At 47.2% G+C, this 16,239-nt stretch overlaps 1 pseudogene; it reads left to right on the top strand.

Moving 5' to 3' along the window:
• Positions 1-5,852: 5,852 nt before the first annotated feature.
• Positions 5,853-13,473, top strand: LOC125518642 (uncharacterized; annotated as a pseudogene).
• Positions 13,474-16,239: the final 2,766 nt, after the last annotated feature.

Here is a 16,239-nt window from a genome sequence, read left to right as displayed (position 1 = left end):
GAGATTTCACATGGAGAATCATAGTTAGAGACACATAGCAGGGAGCGAGATATACTTAGAGAGAGATAGAGTGATGAAGGTCGAGGGAGAGAGTACCGTCAGTGTGTTGCGAAGATAAAAGATCATTGTCGACATACAGGTAGCACGAAAGATACCCGAGAGACGATGAACATGTATAGGTCTAGAGAGATACTCCTATATAAGCATGAGTGATAGCTATATGAGACGAATATCTAGATTAAAGGGGATTCAAATATTTAAACTGGAGTTCACGACATCGATAATATCATAACGCAAATTGGTGTATGAAACATGCATATTCATTTGAATTTAGGGACACGTGTAATGTTCTATAGTTTATCAATATTAGTGATCCATAGATTCTCTAATTAGAGACAATGCATGATTTATATGCAATTAATGTCTAAACGGGATTACACTATATGTCGCGTGTGTGAAACACATTATACATGTTTGAGAAGTAAAAAAATGCATGAAACACACATTAATTGGAGACAGTTAGCGAGGAATGCATACATTGGATTTCAACATAAAGTGGTTTCAAATATTTGGAAATCCAAATTAAGATGGATACAGCCTTATGAATCTGAGATCATGCCATTTGTAAACCATATTTATGTATAAAGGGTGTTGTTCTTTTGAAAGTATATATAAAAATGATGTATATAGAATTTTATTCCAATCAAAAATGGATCCTGCCCGAACAAAAATAGAATACAAACTGGATTCGAATTGAGTTGGCACGGTAAACGTGCACTCTTGCTCTGCAAAAATTTGAACGAAGCGGGGAAAGTCGCAATAACCGGCCGAAATCAAAATCTGCGAGATGGAAATTATTGCCTATCCCTGACACGCAAAGCCTATCGGCTCGATTTCTATAGGCTTCAATAGGGGTAGGTTTGTAATTTCACTCAAACGTGACATAACCGCCTCTCACCAGGATTCATACACAGTGGGTGCCAAAACACAGTGTCTCCTCGGTCGAAATCGACTCCCTCCCCGATTCATACACGGTGGGCGCCAAAAACAAACTCTCGTCGGCAAATATTCGGTGTATGCGAGATTACCGTCCTATCCCCAACCGACTAATATTGTTGTGATGTAGGAAATTTTAAACGGGGGCTAAGTTTGTAAATTTCCTCACATTTGAGACAAGTGCGCCCTGAAGACATGGTTCCCCCTTCCTCTCTCCCTCCATTTCCCCATTCGTACTCCGTGGGCACCAAAACACCCTCTCCACCCCAGCCTCCTCCATCCGCCACCCCATCCACCGCCGTCCTCCTCCACCATGTCAGAGCTAATACCCCTACGCCATCTGCCATTATAAGAGATCAACCTCTCTCATCCACTCCTTCGGACCAGGATCTTTGCATCCCGTCCTCTCGCTTCATCCCCGCCATCGTCCACCTTGCCGGCGCCGCTCCTACGATCGTCTCGTCCACCGCACCCCGCCACCACTGTCTACCCTCCTAGATCTTCTTCCACGCTGCCGACAGCCATCGCTACCGCAGCACCGTCAAATTCTCAGCAGATGCATACATGGCGCCGCACTAGAGGCAGTACTCTTTCGTATCTGCTCAACTCATTTATCGCAGCAAGAAAATAGATCGCCACTGCTTTACTCTGATTTCTTGTCCATTGATAACCCACAAGTATAGGGGATCGCAACAGTTTTCGATAAGTAAGAGCGTCGAACCCAACGAGGAGCTAAAGGCAGAACAAATATTCCCTCAAGTTCTATCGACCACCGATACAACTCTACGCACGCTTGACGTTCGCTTTACCTAGAACAAGTATGAAACTAGAAGTACTTTGTAGGTGTTGTTGGATAGGTTTGCAAGATAACAAAGAGCACGTATATAAAAAGTAGGGGTTGTTTAGATAAAGACACAACTAAATTAGTTTTAGTAAAGAGCTTTTTGTTACGAGAAAGTTATTTGTCCCTAGGTAATCGATAACTAGACCGGTAATCATTATTGCAATTTTATATGAGGGAGAGGCATAAGCTAACATACTTTCTCTACTTGGATCATATGCACTTATGATTGGAACTCTAGCAAGCATCCGCAACTACTAAAGATCATTAAGGTAAAACCCAACCATAGCATTAAAGCATCAAGTCCTCTTTATCCCATAGGCAACAACCCCCTTACTCGGGTTTGTGTTTTAGTCACTCACGCAATCCACTATAAGCGAATCATGAACGTATTGCAACACCCTACAGCGGGGATCCCTCACGCTTGCGCGACACGGAGAGCACCATAGGACAGCACCAATAATAAAATATGCAACTCAAACCAATCTTGATCATCAAATAGCCCATAGGACAAAACGGATCTACTCAAACATCATAGGATAGGCATACATCATTGGGAAATAATATATAGCGTTGAGCACCATGTTTAAGTAGAGATTACAACGGGTAAGAGAGAGGTTACACCGCTGCATAGAGGGGGGAAGAGTTGGTGATGATGGCGGTGAAGTTGTTGGTGAATATTGCGGTGATGATGACGGCCACGGCAGCGTTCTGGCGCCACCGGAAGAGAAGGGGAGAGGGGTCCCCTTCGTCTTCTTCTTCCTTGACCTCCTCCCTAGATGGGAGAAGGGTATCCCCTCTCGTCCTTGGCCTCCATGGCGTGGGAGGGGTGAGAGCCCCTCCGAGATTGGATCTGTCTCTCTGCCTCTCTTTGTTTCTACGTTCTCAGATTCTACCCTTTCTTCACCGTTTCTTATATTCCCGGAGATCCGTAACTCTGATTGGGCTGAAATTTTAACATGATCTCTGTAAGGACCCCGATTCCAAGTCACATCGATCTAGCCGGTAACACCTCATATCACATTATGGCCTCACGCACGGTATCCCCACGGGTGTCGCCTTACCATGGCCCGGGACCGTTTGTGCCTTTTGGCTCACGTATATGATAGTGGCGCTAGCATCCATATGATAGAGAACCCGGGCTGACATGGCTAGTCGAGAACCCAAAGCGGCACAGACCTATGGGGACAGGCATACATGAATCACATCGAGCATGTCAGTCATCAACGTGTGAATCCGGGCTGTAGCACTGGGCTAATAGGACTCTGGTAACCCGGGCTGTAGCAGGCTAGGCAGGACTCCGGATGTCACCGCGTGACATTTCCCCGAAGGGACAGACACAGGAACGAAGTGAAACACATGCCGGCCAGTCAAGTGTCCAGAGCAGTAGTGCTGGGCTAGCAGGACTCCGGTGAACCGGGCTGTAGCAGACTACTATCGCTCAGGAAGCACTAGACTACATTTCCCCATATGAGAGGCTGCCAAGGATAAACAACTAGATTGTCGGATCCCACTCATACCAAGCATTTCAATCATACACACAATATGCCCGATATGAGTACATACAACATGGCATCACAACAAAACTCTACAACTCAAGTACTTTATTTAAAAAGGCTCCGAGGAGCCATACATAACATATTCATACAGGTAGGGGTCACACGACCCGACACTCAAGTCATACAATCATACAAACACATGCGGAAGCAACTTAGTCTGAGTACAGACACTAGAAAGGAAAAAGGCTTGAAGAAGCCTATTTATCTATAGAGGGCCCTTCCAAGGCTTGGACCACCACCTGGGTGGCTAGTCACTCGTCGACATCAAGGTCTACGAAGAACCCATCGGAGGGGGCGGTGTTGTCGTCTGAAAACAGCAATTAAGCAAACATGAATACAAAGGTACTCAGCAAGTCTTACATCAGAACCTACTATACATGCTCATTCTCAAGAAGGTGGTGGAGTTATTGCAGCAAGCCAGCTTTGACTCTTGGCTAAGCTATCCTACGAGACTCCAGTAGTAAAATAGTTTTCGCACACGAGTCCACTAATCACCAACACAATACTCCATCGGGGATCCTCCCTCGTCATCCTACGAGAGGGCCATCCTCGGTACTCACACTTATCTTGAGTCTTTTAGTAGTATCCATTAACTTGTCTATGAACTGTATAGGCAACCAAGTAGTCCTTTACCGCGGACGCGGCTATTCGAATAGTTTTATACCCTGCAGGGGTGTACTTCATCACACATGTTTCCACCACTTAGCGTCTGTACACGACATGTGCTCGGCAGACTTCAAGAAAAAACCGACGTGGGTGTAGACCATGACTTGACTAACCGCACAAGTCTCTAGTCCAGATTTATCGCCTATTCAGGTTCCATCCGCAAGGAAATCCGGCCGGGGTGTCCTCAACGGCCCCAAACGATGTGTGCAAGGTTCCCGAGACACCAAACGGGCGACTTGGTACACCGTGCCACGGTGTATCTACCGCATCATAGCCCACCCCTAGGGTTAGCGCTACGCACGGCCGCCAACACATAACCTACAAACACCAGAAACTAGTTGCAACTCCTGGACAGAGGACGAGAGGGGTCAGTAAGTCGAGCGGGGTCATATTTCAGGGCCCAATGTGTGGTAGTAGCTGAATCTTAAATCACGCATACAAATCTCAGTTCTTATGGACGGCCTCAATGAAACAACCCACCATGTACTCCTACATGGCCTCTCATCGATACCTTTACCAAAACATGTTCAACACATCCCTCACATTACCGACATAATCATTTCACTCTAGCCCATCACCCAGATAAACCAGACCTGACACAACTCTATGCATAGCAGGCATAGCATGGTAGGAACACAAATATGGCTCAATCAACTCCTACACATGCTAGTGGGTTTCATCTAGTTACTGTGGCAATGACAGGTCATGCAAAGGAAGTGGGTTCAACTACCGCAACACACAGCAGTTTGAATCGCGTTGTCTTAATGCAGTAAACAAGAGCAGAAGCGAGAACATGGGTTTGTATCGGAATGATCAATGGGTTGCTTGCTTGATGTAGTGGTAGTAGGGTACTGCCCTTCAGACGGATATTCGAGGTTATCCTCGGAGACAGAACCTACCACGAAAAACACACCGAACATCATCAACACATGATGATATGAAACAATATGATGCATGCTATGACATGGCAATATGAATGTGTCTTGGCCTAATCCAAGCTAAAATAGAAAGGAATGAACTCATTTGAATCAAAGATTCAAATGTTAGTTCATTTAACATAGCCATTTTAGTGCATTATCTTATTTTGCTTAAACAGCAAGGTTAACTTGTTCTGTCATGCATGAAACCATTACCAATGGATAGATTGAATTTTTCTGATCAAAATTCATATATAAATCTTTGCATTTGGAGTTACATAATAGTTTCTATGAATTTTTGAAGTTTGTAACAATTTCTGGAATTTTCTGTATAAAAATAAATCCAGAAATTAGTTATTGCGTCAGCAGTGCGTCAGGGTGACGCCAGTGGTCAACGGGATGGTCCAGGTCAAACCTGACAGTGGGTCCCGCGTGTCAGTGTGATTAGTTTAACTAGATATTAGTTAATACTAATCCTAATTAGTCAGCAGGGCTGGGCCCTACCTGTCATTGACCCAGGGGGGGTCAAACAGGGCCCACCCATGGTCAAACGGGGTCAGCGGGGTCAACTCGCCGGCGTTTAGCCGCCGGCGAGGCCAAACGCGGCGGTGCAGGTGCGGGTTTCACTTACAGGGCACCGTTTGGGGCGCTGTTGGGCTCTATGGATAGATGGGAGCGAGCCGCGGCGGTTGGTGCGGGTGGTTGGGCTCGGGGTCGCCGGAAACGACGCCGACGACGAGTTTGGCGGCGGCCAGAGCTCGGGTGAGCTCGGACCCGTCGCTAGGAGGCAAGGCGAGGCACGGGCGTGGTGCGCGGTGCGTTGTGCTCCTGGGGATGTGGTGAAGTTAGTGGACTAAGTGGCGCGGTCGTGGCATGGTCGGAGCCTCGTCGACGACGAGCTCCGCGGCGGCGCGTGTGGGCGAACTCTGTGTGCTCACTGTGGTGCACGAGAAGGAGAGCGGAGAGGATAGGGAGGTGGCTAAGCTCACGGCGGTTGCGACGGAGTTGACGGCGAGGTCGGAGACGAGCCGGAGCAAGCAGGGCGGCGGAGGCGATCTGGCCGGCAGGAGGTTGAAGACGAGCTCGGTGAAGACGCTCGGGGGCCTCCGGCGGGGCGTGGCTCGGTGGGAGGTCGAGGAGGGAGTGGCGGAGCTTCAGGACACGGTGGAGCGGCGCGTTGACGACGGTGGGCACGGTTACGGCGGCGGAACGGCGATGGCTGCGTCGGCCATGGCGGAGGGGAGCGAGGGAGAGAGGCAGGGGGAATGGACGTGTCCAGGGGGTTCGGTGCGCGACGTGGAGGTCGTCCAGGCCAACAGAGCGGCGATGGGAGGAAGCAGGGCGGCGGGCAGCTGCGTGGCACGCGCTGGTGCCGGTGTCGAGCAGCTGCCTGCCTGCCTGGCCGAGCCAAGCAGCTCGCTGGAGCGTTGGCTGCGCTAGGCCGGCAGGTGGGCCTGCTGGGTGGCGCCAGGTAAGCTTTCTCTTCGTCTCTTTCCTGTTTGTTTTCTTTTCTATTTTTCTGTAACTTTAGGGCTTTATTAAAAACACTTAGGCACTTGCTAAAATCCTGAAAATAATTGTGGGCTCTGTTGGGATTATTCCTAACAGCCCTCACTTAAATCTAGAATTATTTGGGCATTTAAAATATTTTATACATTTGAATGCCCAAATTCAAATACTTATGATTTAATTCAAAGAATCCAGAATGTCCTAGGAAAGAGTGCACCATTTTTGCCAGGGGTTTTAACCCAATCCAGAAATGATGAACATTTTGTGAAGGGCTTTTTGGGTTCATTGAAAATAATTTTAGTAGACCCTAGTTGTTTCCAGGGGGTGCTGGGGGTTCTGTCATCCCCATTTCAAGTTTCTGTAAAAGTAGACATGATGCAACACTCTAATGCATGAACCAGCTAGGGTGTGACAACTCAACCCCACTCAAAAGAATCTCGTCTCGAGATTTAGGATCCTCCGGGAAGAAGGTGGGGTACTAGAGTCGAAGACGATCCTCCCTTTCCCAAGTGGCTTCTTTCTCGGAATGGTGTGACCATTGAACCTTGAGAAACTTGATATTATGGCGTCGAGTGGTACGCTCGGCTTGATCAAGGATACGAACGGGATATTCCCGATATGAGAGGTTATCTTGTAGATCAAGCGTTTCGTGGTCCACTCCACGGATAGGATCCGCGAAGCAACGCCTGAGTTGAGAAACGTGGAAGACATCATGAACTCTGGAAAGATGCGAAGGTAGTTCCAATTGGTAGGCAACTTCTCCTCATTTGGCAAGAATGCGAAAAGGTCCAATGTAACGAGGAGCCAATTTGCCTTTGATACCGAAACGATGGGTTCCCTTTAACGGAGTAACCCGAAGGTAAGCCTTCTCGCCGACTTCATAAGTCATGAGCTTATGTTTACGATCATATTGGCTCTTTTGACGAGATTGGGCTGTTTTTAATTTCTCACGAATAACGCGAACCTACTCTTCTGCTTCCTGAATCATATCCGGGCTAAAGAGTTGTCTTTCCTCGGTTTCTGACCAGTTAAGAGGCGTTCGACATTTTCGTCCATAGAGAACTTCGAAAGGAGCTTTGCCCAAGCTGGCTTGATAACTATTGTTATAAGCAAACTCCACGAATGGAAGGCATTTCTCCCAACCCATTCCGAATGAGATGACAAAAGCTCGGAGCATATCTTCCAAAATTTGATTGACTCGCTCTACTTGACCACTTGATTGAGGATGGAAGGCGGTGCTAAAAGAGAGACGAGTTCCCATATCATTTTGGAAACTTTCCCAAAATCGAGAGGTGAAGAGACTCCCACGGTCTGAGTTAATTTCCAATGGGACACCATGAAGAGACACTATTCGGGAGATGTATAAATCAGCTAGCTGGCTAGCAGTGATACTCTCACGAACAGGTAGGAAATGGGCTACTTTGGAAAGACGGTCGATCACGACGAAGATGGCATTATTCCCTCTCTTGGTCCTGGGAAACCCAGTAATGATATCCATACTGATTTTATCCCATTTCCACTCAGGAATACCGAAAGGTTGAAGAGTGCCAGCAGGCCGCTTGTAACACCCCGGATGTAACTTTCCCTATTTGTACTCCAACTCTTGCCGTTTCCGGCGTTAAGTTATTTTATTTTCTCGGGTTCAGGTCTTTGTCTCCGTGTGTTGTTGTCGTTGTCATGCATCTCATATCATGTTATCATGTGCATTGCATTTGCATACGTGTTCGTCTCATGCATTCGAGCATTTTCCCCGTTGTCCGTTTTGCATTCCGGTGCTTCATTCTCCTCCGGTGGTCATTTCTAGCTTTCTTTCGTGTGTGGGGATTAAAAATTACCGGATTGGACCGAGACTTGCCAAGCGGCCTTGGATTACTACCGGTAGATCGCTTGTCAAGTTTTGTATCATTTGGACTTCGTTTGATACTCCAACGGTTAACCGAGGGACCGAAAAGGCCTCGTGTGTGTTGCATCCCAACATCCCTTCAATTTGGCCCAAAACCCACCAAACTCTGCTCCATGTCCTAGAGCGTTCGATCACGATCGCGTGGCCGAAAACCGCACCTCTTTTGGACTCTCCTAGCTCCCTCTATGCCTATTTATACACCCCCCATTCCAAATTCCGGATCCCCCTCCCCGAAACCCTAGATCCGCTTCTCCTCGCGCTGCCGGACAACGTCCGCGCCGGGTCGGACGTGTCTGACCTGCGCGCCGCCGCCAGCCACTAGCACGCTGCCACGTGGCCTGCGCCACTCCCTCCGCCGCCGGCCCGGAGCGGCCCGCATCCGGCCCCCCCGGCCCACGCGCGCCCGCCGCCGCCTTCCCTCGTCGCGGATCCCGCGCCGCCTCCGCCCCGTCGCCGGAATCCCACCGCCACTGTGCTCCGCCGCCGCACCATCGCCCGCCGCCCGGAGCCGCCTCCTGCCGCCTCCGCCCGGAGCTCGCCGCTCCGCCGCGGGACTCCGCCGACCGGAGCTGGGCCCGGCGCCGCCAGCCGCCGCCTCCTCCGACCTCCCCGGCGCCGCCCCGCGCCCTCCTCCAGCGAGGAGCTCTGGCGAGAGCCCGGCCACCTCGGTTCGCGCGCCGCCCCGATCTAGATCTGAAAATTATCAGGGTTGATTTTTTTCCCTAAGTCTTAGAAACCCTAGCCCAAGTGCACATGTTCGCGGCCCCGTAACTTTGCATCTGTAGCTCCGATTTGGGCATATAGCATATTAAAATGTTCATCTTAGAGAGTACATCATTTAATTCCATTGCATCATTTTCATTTGAGCTCATCTTGATGCCCGAAATGCTGTTAGAAGAGGGCTACTTGAGTTATTTGTCAGATCTGCTACTCCGTTTAGCACTTTTGTCATTTTTGCCATGATTAATGTGTGCATGATATGCCCGTGAGTTCTTCATGTGTTTTGACAAGGGTTTTGTCATCTTTCCAGAGGTGCAACCCTTTGTATTTTTGGGATGTGTGTGGTGACTTGTGCAAGCTTGCAAAGTGGTGCACTTGCTAATTCTGTTTTCAGGGACTTAGTAATTTCACTAAGTCCTGGGATTGTTTATCTCATGATGCCATATGTTCTTGTTGTTTCCTAGTGATCCGTACCTCTTTTGAGGATGATCAGTAAGGGAGTTTTGTTAATATTGTAGTTATCTATCCATCCATGTCTTTGTTTGCAATTATGGAGCACCCTAGCTTGAGTCAATCGAGCTCTACTTTTGCTTCGTTGCGAATCTGGGCAGATTGTCAACTTGTTTGCGATTTTGCCGATGTTATTGTAGTTGATCCGTGCATGCTATGCCATTGTTCTTGCCATGTCTAGCTTACATTTTGTGCCTTATTAAGGGATGTATGCTTGTATTGCCATGACTTGCACCGTGGTGAGTGCATCGAGCTCGTAAACATGCCTTCATGAGTTATGTTTCAGCATGTCCCAGTTTTCACTAAGTCTGAAAACTGATTATGTTTTTGCTATGTTCGTGTGCTTGTTAGTATATTTTGTGATCCCTTTTGGCTCAAGGTCACTAAGGGACTTTTGTTAAGCTTGTTGAGTAGCTCCATGCCATGTCTTTCTTTGTCATGTTCAGGTCCTGTAGCATGTTGTTTTGTTGCTCCGAAGAGGGCTATATGATCTGAAATTCCAGACAAGTGTTAATTTCACTAAGTCTGAGATCTGTTTTACCATTTGCGTTTTTGCCATGCTTGTTTGAACCTGTTAATGGATGATTTGGCCGTAGCTCGGTGCTAGACTTTTGTTAAGCATCTTGAATGCTTTTCTGCCATGTATTTTGTTGCCATGTTTGGGTGCTGTAGTATGTTCTTTTCGTTGCATTTAGATGCCTACTTGCTGTAAATCGCAGACCGGTGTCATATTTGAATCGCTTGCCATTTCCAAACCATAACTCCGATTCCGGCGTTCTTTATATCGTTTTCAAGCGATTTCATCTCATCTTTCCAGTGGCACACTTGGATTTCCAAGTTGAGGCCAGGTTCATGCATTTCCTGTCATATCTTGCTTTTGGCATCCCGCATCGCATCCCGCATAGCATATCATCCTTGCATCGTTGTTGATTGAGTTTGCACGTGGTTGATTGTATCCTTGTTGCTTTTTTGTCTTGTTTGGTTAGAGCCGGGAGACGAGTTCGCTACCGAGGAGCCCGTTGAGTTTGCTTTTGAGGATCCAGTCAACTCTGACAACTGTGCAGGCAAGATGATCATACCCTCAAAATCACTACTATCTTTGCTATGCTAGTTTGCTCACTCTTTTGCTATGCCATTGCTACGATGCCTACCACTTGCTTGAAAGCCTCCTAAATTTCCATGTCAAACCTCTAACCCACCATTGTCCTAGCAAACCGTTGATTGGCTATGTTACCGCTTTGCTCAGCCCCTCTTATAGCGTTGCTAGTTGCAGGTGAAGATTGGAGGCCGTTCCTTGTTGGAACATCTTTTAATTACTTGTTGGGATATCATTATATTGCCAAGTTATCTTAATGCATCTATATACTTGGTAAAGGGTGGAAGGCTCGGCCTCTCGCCTAGTGTTTTGTTCCACTCTTGCCGCCCTAGTTTCCGTCATATCGGTGTTGTGTTCCCGGATTTTGCGTTCCTTACGCGGTTGGGTTATAATGGGAACCCCTTGATATTTCGCCTTGATTAAAGCTTTTCCAGCAATGCCCAACCTTGGTTTTGCCATTTGCCACCTAGCCCTTTTCTTTCCCTTGGGTTCTGCAGACTCAAGGGTCATCTTATTTTAACCCCCCGGGCCAGTGCTCCTCTGAGTGTTGGTCCACCTGTCAGCTACCGGTGGCCACCAGAGGCAACTCTGGGCTGGCCTACCCGTACCTAGGACAATCTGAGTGTGCCCTGAGAAAGAGATATGTGCAGCTCCTATCGGGATTTGTCGGCACATTCGAGCGGTGTTGCTGGTCTTGTTTTAACCTGTCGAAGTGTCTTGAGTTACCGAGATACCGAGTCTGATCGGAACGTCTTGGGAGGAGGTCTATTCCTTCGTTGACCGTGAGAGCTTGTCATGGGCTAAGTTGGGACTCCCCTGCAGGGATTGAACTTTAGCTGGATTCTTTGTTTCCAGGCCTGTAGCAAATTGGCTACAAAAGGTCAAAACAAGCAGCCTCTGTTGCGTGGAAAAATTGGACCGTGTACTTTCATTGAGGTTTAGTAGACACAGGCCAAGCAAGGCAGAGCAGGAGAATTCTTATGCAAGCAATCATCATACTTCAGTCCGTTCAACTGATGCACCTGCAGAAGATAATACCCCTGAACCACAAGACCAGCCTGCAGACAGTCACCAACTTCCAAATATCAGAGAGGATGAGCATCTGAAGAAGATCCGCACATGTATGTTGCTTCTTGCCATTCTTGCAGCATCTCTGGCATACCAATCAGGTTTGAATCCACCAGGTTTCTTTTGGTCAAGAAGTAAAGATCATCATTCGGCAGCTGATCGCATCCCTGAGGACACCCACCATCGCCGGTTCATTGCATTCTTCTATCTCAATGCAATCGCCTTTGTGGCATCCATTGTCATGATCACTTTGCTCTTGAACAAGATGGCAAGCGACAAGGTTACCAAACGGCGTGCATTGCCAATAACGATGATAGTGGTCCTACTTTCCCTGACCGGAGCTTTTGCTCTGGGGAACTGCAGGGAGGCAAAGAAGACTATTTTCATATCAGTGCTCGTATGCAGTGTACTTGCTTATGTTCTCATTCATGTCTTGATAGCAGTACATATAATTCCTCCAGGATGGAGAAGGCAGGTGGCAGAGATGCTAGAGCAGTCAGTTAGTCTTTTTTGCTCAGTGCCACATCAATCAGGTGACAACCAGACTGGGAGCGGTACTAGTGACAAGGAGTTGGGAAGGCGGCGTAATCTGCTATTGACCATTGCTATTTTAGCTGTGACTGTCACATACCAAGCTGGCATGAATCCTCCAGGAGGTGTCTGGTCTGATGACAAGGATGCCACGGGAACTCCGGGCAATCCAATCCTTCAGGACACCCATCCAAAACGCTATGATGTGTTCTACTACTCAAATTCAGTTTCATTTGTGTCGTCTGTGGTCGTCACAATATTACTTGTGAATAAGGAATCATGTGAGTATGGAATCAAGTCCTATGCACTGCGAGTGTGTTTGGTGGCGGGCTTGCTTGGCCTCCTCATTGCCTATGTTGCAGGAAGTTGCAGAAATATTAAACAGTCCATATATCTGAGCACCATTGCTATGGGAGTTCTAGTCTCCCTTCTGATTCAAGTTCTGCTCTCTTCGATGCATGATACACTAGGAAAACCATTGGCTAAGTGTCTAGGATTTCTACACGATCTTCTCTTCCATGCAGAGGGTGAACAAGTAAACACTCCTGTGAGTCCAGAAGCTTCAGTCGAAGTGAGGCCAGAAGCTTCAGTCGACGTGAGTCCAGAAGCTTCAGTTGACGTGAGGCCAGAAGCTTCAGTTGTCGAAGAAGAAAAAGTGAGAAAGAGACACAAGTATCTGATGCTTCTTGCAATTTTAGCAGCATCGATCGCATACCAAGCTGGACTGAACCCACCTGGTGGATTTTGGTCTGATGATGAGGGCCATGTACCAGGCAATCCCGTCCTTCGTGATATTAATCACCGACGGTACAAGATCTTCTTCTGGTTCAATTATTACGCATTCATGGCATCCATTGTCGTGATCATGCTGCTGCTGAAATAAATCTATCAGGAAGAAAGCTGTGCCACTTGGGGTATTGCATTTGATCATGATACTGGATATGCTGGCTCTCATGACAGCTTTTGCAGCGGGAAGCTGCCGCAAATTGAGGACTTCAGTGTATGTCTATGCACTAGTTGGCGGTGTTGTAGTAATCCTGCTGCTCCTAATTATTGTGACAAGTGCAATTGCAAAATATCAGAAGCCAAGAGAGGGAAGTGGGATTAACTCCCCGAGAAGTCCTGAACCTGTTTCAGGAGCAAGCACACCGGCATGACCTGAAGTTTGATGCTCCCTTTTTATAAGAACCCTATTCATCCAGGAATCTATATTTATGTATTATCTGCAAACAATTTTTGTTTCTCCTATCAGCATTTTTCTTCATGTTCAGATTTGACTTGAACACCGGTGCATGTTGTATGTTCTTGGAAATTATTTTAGCATGCTTGAAATTTAAACTCGAGCCGTGTAATGGAGCTACAAGCACACAATGAGGATTATCTTCATTATCGTCATGCGATGAGCAAATCCTCGGAGCAACTTACTATTTTCATCTTTTTATACTCGCTATATGCCGAGGAAGTTGCTCTTAAAATTTGGAGCTTTATTCCGCTACTCCACCACGAAAGATGGTGGGAGTACCACATTAGCCGCAGGTGGCCTTCCATCTTTCTGGCTTGTTCAATTTTCTTGCACTTTATGTCTTCTAGCATCAGCTTGAGCTGTTATGTTCAGCCATCTGTGGGATGATCCCATATTCTCATCTAAAACAAGTTTGACTACCAGGCTTATTTTGTAGCTGTCCGACAGTGTTTTTCGCTTATCTGATATTTTTAGTGTAAAGGGAGTGGTACATACTGGCACACCAAGGCTTTGCAATTCCTTGTAGCATTATGAAGTAACCCTTGTTTATTTAGAGTGTACTGAAGCTGTCTTATACGATGAAATGTTTCCCAAGAATCAACACTGGAAGGCGAAGTGCGGGACCTGAAATGTATACATCGGGTGCTACTGCCAATGTTGTGAAGCAGTTCTTTTGATTCAGTTACATACCTCTGCTATTATGGATGTTATTAGTTCACTTCATCCTGGGCTGATATCTACTGCCGAAAGGAACATTGTCTGGCTAAAAAAGATGCTCGAGATTAACGACCTATACACTTTTGTAAATACAAACGTGTTTCTATTCCATTTCTCTGGTGCAAAGTGTTTGATTCCCTCTATACCCCAAAAGATTTTATTGTTATTCCATGTTTGCTTGTTAGCTTAGTCCTTTTCAATGTTCGCTTGGTCTAAATACAAGGCAAAATATACTGTACATATGTTCAAATGGTGAAGTTGAATGTACTCCCCCGCTCCAAAATATAAGGCTTACTATGTTGTTTAGAAGTCAATTGTACCTATGCTTGGCCAAGTTTATATAAATAGAAAAATCTCCGACAGTAACAGAGTACAGTCATATGGCCATGTGGACAAGAATTTAACATGATGCTGGTGCCGGTCCAGTCGGGAGTCGGTGACGTAGCTGAAGTGGATATGTTGAGCCGATGGCCATGGCTTAATACGTCCGTGGTCAAGCACGATATTTTCCTAGTCCTATTTGATTGCTCGGTTTTCTCGGTCTCTCTCTACCACCGAACCAAGAGAAAACCACCGGAAAACAAATGCCAGGAGGCGATCCACGACGACGAGGAGAACTCTGAGTCGTCGTTAACGTCGACGTCGACGGGACTCCGAGGCCGACCCCATCCAGCACAGGACCACTTCATTTGGAATACTGGGTCCAGCCTTTGTTTGTCTCTGTCCTTCACAAGTTCGCAGCTCCCACCCAACTTCTTAAAGCCACTCGAGCGTGTCAATATTTCATCAGGACATAAACGTGGCTATTGCTGTGGGGCCATCAAGCGACCCGGGCCCATGCTCTTTCTGTATTCCCCTTTTTATTCTTGATGATTTTTTCTTTCTTTCTGTGCTTCTCGTTTGGGCATTGACTGCACTGGTCTTCTCTTCTCATGTGTGCCATTCTTATATCCATTATTCTCTCCTTTCGCACTTCACACTGCACCAGCCTTGGGGTATCTTCGGCTCCTGAAAGTATGTTGGGTTGTTCAGTTGGCCGTGCTTTTGCCCATCACTCCTCATGCTATGATTGATTGGTACGAAATGGCTACAAAGTGCTTAATTTACTAAATGTATTTCATAATTCATAGGTTTTTGTAGAGTGAATTGCAGAAAACCACCACATTAAAGCGTAGGGTTGCAGAAAACACTCTTCTATAAATTTGTTGCAAAAAACATTAATTCTGGGCTTAATCATTTGCAGAAAGTACTGACGCGTCTGTTTGGGCATTTTAACCCCGATTATGACAGGCGGGGACCGGTTTTGGTGACGTGGCGTAATGGGCGCGATCTGACGCCGTCTAATGGTGCTACAGTGACATTGTACGCGCCGGTTCGGCCAAAACCGGTTTGAATCGAGACTTTGTCGCCCTCTCTCCTCACTCTCGCATCTGGGTCGCCATCTCCCACTCTATGTTCTTCTCCCCCACCGTCGGCCGCTGCCCCGCCGCGCCATGGTGTCGTGGAATGACGGCAAGACCAATGAGGATTCAATCAAGAACGTCACCTCCTCCTGTGATGGCATCATCAAGGTCAGTTATGTATAGCCAGAGCTAGGGTTAGGTTTAGGGTTTGTGAATTGGGGATTTTGAGAATGAGCTCGATCTGAAGATAGGGCTTGCTTTGTTTGCTCCCGCAGCTGTCTGCTACCATGCACGACCCAAATTTCAGCGGCATTGATGCAAATGTTAGTGTGTTGTGCGAACAGGGCAAGCCGGCAGAGCGCTTTGTTGCATTTGAAGGGATGCACACTAGCGGGAGATTTCTTGAGTGTGGTGAGAAGGTATGCGTCAGAACCTGTTTAGTGCAAGCTGCTCATCGGCTCTGTTTACTGCTTGCTGCTCATTGTTTAATCTGATTAGTGCTTAATGCTTTGTTTAGCATGTTGTTTAGCTGTCTTAAGTGCTTGGTCTTTGTTTAGCTC

Source organism: Triticum urartu, chromosome 7A, assembly GCF_056163025.1.
Source record: "Triticum urartu cultivar PI428250 chromosome 7A, HENAU_Tu73, whole genome shotgun sequence".
Classification (NCBI taxonomy): Eukaryota; Viridiplantae; Streptophyta; class Magnoliopsida; order Poales; family Poaceae; genus Triticum; species Triticum urartu.
This window is presented reverse-complemented; position numbering and strand designations above follow the sequence as displayed.